The sequence below is a fragment of the Oreochromis niloticus genome, linkage group LG14 (genome assembly GCF_001858045.2).
Source record: "Oreochromis niloticus isolate F11D_XX linkage group LG14, O_niloticus_UMD_NMBU, whole genome shotgun sequence".
Taxonomy (NCBI): Eukaryota; Metazoa; Chordata; class Actinopteri; order Cichliformes; family Cichlidae; genus Oreochromis; species Oreochromis niloticus.
In genome coordinates, this window is record NC_031979.2 from 34,749,481 (window position 1) to 34,755,480 (window position 6,000).

Below are 6,000 nucleotides of genomic sequence, written 5' to 3' on the forward strand. Positions count from 1 at the left end.
TGGTCTCTAAACTCTATTTCACACTTTAATGTGCAGTTTTACCCTCCACTGCATCCTTTCAACACAAATCCTCGTCAATAAAACTCAAAGGTCAGGCTGACTGACGTGAGATATCTGCTGTGTGTGTGTCTTCAGCCCATTCAAAGCAGTTAGTTCTGTAGCTCATTTGTCACTGAGGCACAGCTCCAGCATCCCAGTTTAGACTGTCACCCTATCCCCCAGCACTCGCCCATACTGCACTCCACCTCTCCGCCCTCCAACACATCCCCAGAACCATGCAGCTGCCTTGGGGGAAACGGGCACCAAGGACAGTTATGTAAACCAGGAACACCGTGTGACTCATTTGTAATGATTTTCATCTGAAACTCAGAAGCACTTACAAACACGATATTGACGTGAGCACTTAGTCCAAGTTTGTTTGTTTTTTCCCCTGATGTCAAAGCGATGTGTTGTTAAAAAGATTTGTAAATTAGTTCTGACACTCATGAAGCAACAGGATAAAATAGTCTGCACAGATTCAGTTTGTGTGTGTGCAAATGTGTGCACGCATAGTTGCATAATTTATTATAATCAGTTACAACAGGCTTGTATTTTTGCCTAATGTTAGACTAACACTTAAAAGTTTACTTATTTAAAGTAAACATTTTTAACATCCGTCCATCTGAAACTGGACTGAACTGAAAATAAAATAAAAACTAATTTAAAAACCCCACTAAATATAACAGCTGTGGAGGAAGTATTCATACAAACATGCAAGATCTCATAACAATCAAGGATGTGGCCTTTACCATTATGTTGATCCCTGATTTCTAAATATCGTTTTAAGCATTAAGGCAGGAGACACGGAGTATTTCATAAACTCTGTTTGGGTCGGCTTCAGCGTGATAGTAGATTCTTATTCACAGCAGAGGCTTCAGGGAGCAGCTGAGGGCTACATGCATTCACACATTCACACATGGGTGTTGCCAGGAACAGCTGGCAGCCTTGGCCACTGATGGCATCCCCTGATGCATGTTTGGGATGTTTCTTTCTACGTTATTAGGCAACTTACAGCTTCTTAATTTGCTCTTGTGGTACTTGTATTCAGAGAAGAGAGAGAAATAAAACCCAGAGGATTTAAAGTTTGTAACGCTTCAAACGAGTGGTGTTGTTTCAAACTTAACCTGAAGCAAAATCTCCTCTTAATCCCTGGGATAACTTTATAAAGTGTCTCATGAAAGATATTAGAAATCTTAGGAAGTGGCAGCAGCCAGGATTTGAGATGCTCGTGCCTTCTTAACTTCTGATCTGGACTAACAGCTTCAAACTAACAAGTCCTGAGCCAGAGGAGCAAAAAATTATGTTGGCAGTTTGCAGCACCTGCAGATAGACTCGAGCATTTGTAAGACAACTCCGTGGACCTGTGTGGATCATGTGAAGGTTAAGGCTGTTACACAGTGAAAAGTGCCGGGCTCACTGAAGAAGAATGATGTATATGCATGTTTTAGTTTAGGGTAAAACACTGATGAGGACAACAAGATGTGCACTGACGAAAAATAACTGCTTTTTCTTTATCTGGGTGCACTTAGGTTATTTTAAAAAGTTCTGCAAGATAGTTACGTCAACTTCCGAGGTGTGTGTTATGTTCACATAAAATTAATTTTTAATGTAATTTAATTTAATTTCTATAATCTTAGTTTAGTTCTTTTTAAAAATAAACTGGAAAAACTAAAGTACAGAATTTACTGCACTTGTTAGGAGATGATATCTTAGTTTTTTCTTTTATCCTTGTGTCCAGTGACTGCACACGTACAGCAACACTGGTTTTATTAATATTTGAAGAGCACTGAACAGTCATTGATCACTGCAGACATTCATGGTGGCCTGTTAATACTCTGTCCTACAAAAATAAAATAAAAGCATTAGAAACTATCTGACACATTTACACGAATTCAAGTCTGAACACAACATGATTGGAAAAAATCATCGTAATCACAAAGAAAATATTTTTCTTGAAATCATTGTGATGAATTTTTACACATCAGTGCAGAAATGTTTCATAATTGAAAAACAAAAGTAGAGATGCAGAACTACACTAATACGTATGTGGCCGCAAAATGCAGAAAACGTAATAAATTCAATTTTCGATGCAGTTCAATTTTATTTATACAGCGCCAAATCATAACAACAGTCACCTCAAGGTGCTTTATATTGTAAGGTAGACCCTACAATAATACATACAGAGAAAAACCCAACAATCATATGCCCCCCTATGAGCAAGCACTTTGGTGACAGTGGGAAGGAAAAACTCCCTTTTAACAGGAAGAAACCTCCAGCAGAACCAGGCTCAGGGAGGGGCGGGGCCATCTGCCGTGTCCAGTTGGGGTGATAGAAATAAATGCATTTTGAATCAAGTAAAAATTTATTAAACTTAATAAAGTCAAATGCACTAATTTACTCTCAGTAAGGACAGGATTTGCATTTACCATTTGACTGGATGGTTGGTTGAAATTAGAACATTTTCAGAAAGTTCTTCCTGATTTTACAAGACACTCCTCTGTGTTTGTAAATGAAAGTCTGTCCAGATGTTGGGAAGTGTGAATACTTATAGTGCCAGCTGACACTGTGGCTAATGTTTTAAATATATATCTTTGTATTTTCATTTTGTTTAACAATAGAAAGTAAAAGATTTCCTTCTTAAACTTGCCTAAACTTTATACACAAAGGAAAATAAAACCTGAAAAATTATGTAAGTCACTGCTATCAGAGGTTGAATGTGCCCTCATGCAGCATCACCAGTTCTCAGAGCGTGTTTATCAGTCTAGTGTCCATATTCAGCGATCAGTAAGTGATATCAAAACCAACAGAGAATGGACACAAAGCAGGGAGATTTACTGAAAAATAACAGGAAGATGATGGGCCATCACTGCAGCATCACTTTTGTGTTCTGTGTGTGCCCGAGGAACACAGTGGGAGGGGTTTTTGAATACAACATCATGCAACTAGTTTATACACTTTTCAGATCCCAGTTTGTGACTCTCTGTGATCTTGGTGTAAATCCTGTGGAGGCTGTGGAGGTGAGGCTTCGGTGAAACACGAGCTGCTCGTGAGGGGAGCTCGGGGGTGAACCGTGGAGGTCTATCTTTAGCCCCGCCTGACCGGCCCTCGGATCTCCAGTGCCAGTTCTCCTGATTGAATTGCACTGACTCAGCCGTAAGTCACGCGTTCCCTCGCTCTGTTCATTCATTCGCCGTCAGTTGAGTCGACCGAGAAGAAGACGGTTTAATAGACACACACCAGGAAACTGTTAATATTTAACAGAGTTTTGTTGTAAAAGGCATTCACGTTCTACCTGAGATTAACTCACAGTATTTCCATCCATCCATTCGCTTCCGCTTATCCTTTCCAGGGTCGCGGGGGGCGCTGGAGCCTATCCCAGCTGTCATAGGGCGAGAGGCGGGGTACACCCTGGACAGGTCGCCAGTCTGTCGCAGGGCCAACACACAGGGACAGACAACCATTCACACATAGTGACAATCTGGATTATCCAATTAACCTATCCCCTCAAACTGCATGTCTTTGGACGGTGGGAGGAAGCCAGAGTACCCGGAGGGAACCCACGCAAACACGGGGAGAACATGCAAACTCCACACAGAAAGACCCCGGCCAGATGGTGGAATTGAACTCAGGACCTTCTTGCTGTGCGGCAACAGTGCTAACCACCGTGCCACCGTACTGCCCTCACAGTATTTATTATTCATAATTTTCCTTTTAGCTTCACATGTATGACTTTGTTTACTATCACGAACCTGAAAAGGCTTTTTAGGGACCTGCACGTCGTTTTTTTAGCCATGCCAGCAGCACAGGGATAGCCCTGTTGGGTGAGCAGGCCACCTCTTTGGTTCACACCTACTTGATGGATTGCAGTAAAACTTGATATTCATGGTTCCCAGAAGATGAATCATGTTGACCTTGATGATCTTGTCCTTTACATTTCATCTGCCCAGTTCTTTGGTTTCCAACTAAATGAAACATATTTCTGTCCAGTGCTTATTGGCAAATACAAATTATACAACCATACTAAAATGAGATGAGGAATATAGACTCAACATGCCCTCGGTGTAGAGCGAGCAGATCTGACACATATGTTCTGGCCTTGCCCAGGATCGTCTCCCTTATGGTTAAGAATTTTTAAAACATTCAGTAAAAATTTCAAAGACAATTCGTACATTATGCTCTTGCATAATAAACTACTTCAAAAATCAGTAAAAATTAATCTAAAATAAGAAAGGAGGGGCAGAACGATGTAGCTTCTAAAACCATGGATGTTGTTTCTGAGTCAGAAAACTGATGCTAACGTAAAGGGCCCTAAAGCTGCATTTTTTAAAGGCCATCAGGGGGTGACACATGTGATTCCCAAAAGACTTCCTATAGCAATCTCTGAGAGAACAAAGCTCTGCCCTGACCTTTGTTCACACTTTGCAGTCAGCTGACACTGAAGAAGTCACTTGGATGAGTGACGAAACGTTTCTCCCACCGAAATCCCTACGTCCAGATGGACAGAATCAACCTTTTGGGACTTTTATGGTCTCAGTAGCAACACATTTCCCTGAGGGGGACAATAAAGTATATTGTATGGTATCGAATTACTTTTTTATTTTTGCTATGTCCTGCTGGGAAAATCCCCATGAACCTGCACTATTTCTGATGACCAGCAGGGGGCAATCGCTGTGGCTGCAAAAGAACAAAGAAGAAAACAACTCTACTGCTCCGGTGCTGCATGACCTCAGTAAACTCTGTCCTGATGAATTTGTGGGTTCTGTCTGAATACAAAATGATGATCATTTAAATTATGGCCCTAATTGGAGTTGAATGTATGTTATCTTTTATGTACAGTCTTTTATGTACAGAAACCAAATACCTGTGGAATATCTGCATGCTGAACTTTTTCTCTACCTTAGTGTATGTGTGTTTTGTCATTGTTCCCCCATCATTTATTTCTAATTTTAAATCATCAGAGTGTTGGCCAGGACAGCTGTAACATTTAAACTGTGTGTGTGTGTGTGTGTCCGTTGCATAATTCTTTGAGCATGCTCGTTTACATACTGAATCCCTGAAGTGTTTTAATATCTATCCCTGTCCATGACTGTGCATGCAAACAGGGTGCAGGGACTTCCTTCCTGTCAGCTGCTAGTTGGAGCATAAAATACCAGCACCTCTGTAATCCCAGCTTTGATGTTATACTCTGTCAGTTTCTCATCTATCTCTCCTTTGCACCCCACCCCAAAAGAGCATTTAAAAAATATTCAGGCATCTCTTGTCTTGTGTTGCAGTCACAGGCGACTCCATATCGGTCATACATGTGATATTTAGCATGTTATGTGTTCGTTAAAAAAATAAACAGGGGTGTAGAAAAATAATTAAGGATGCAGAGTTATAATGTTGGTATTTTTAGTGGTGAGGCTGTAATGATAGGCAGTGCTGCTAATGTGTCCTCAGAGCTGGTCACAGTGAGGTGACAGCAAAATGAAATGATATAGGATATCCAGTCATGAAAGTAAAGTGTGTCTCATTAGAGATGTGCGCGTATGAGTATGTTTGAAGACTAAGCTCCTCAATAAAAAAGCTTTCGTTGACATTATAATAAGTGATTTAATAAATGCAATGCGTTTAAAAATGCCAATTAGAAATGGAACACTTTGCAGAACAATAAAGAAATAATGCAATGAGTAAAAACTGCTGCCTTAAAGCTGGCATTACTTTACATTTGGCTGACTCAGCAGCCAAGTCTTAACACATTATTATGAAGGTCATTTTGGTTTATAGAAAGATCTAGAGGGCTGAACTGATTCGGTGGGACTTAACCTTTGCATTAAAGCAGTGCTTGTCCCCACAGGTCCTCAGTGTAGTTACACTGGCCTAAAAAAAAAGACTCACTTTCCCATAATCCTTCTCTACCTCTGCTGCTCCAGATGTGCATGACTAAGCCCATTAGGTCCTCCTGTGAGTTATGGTAAATCT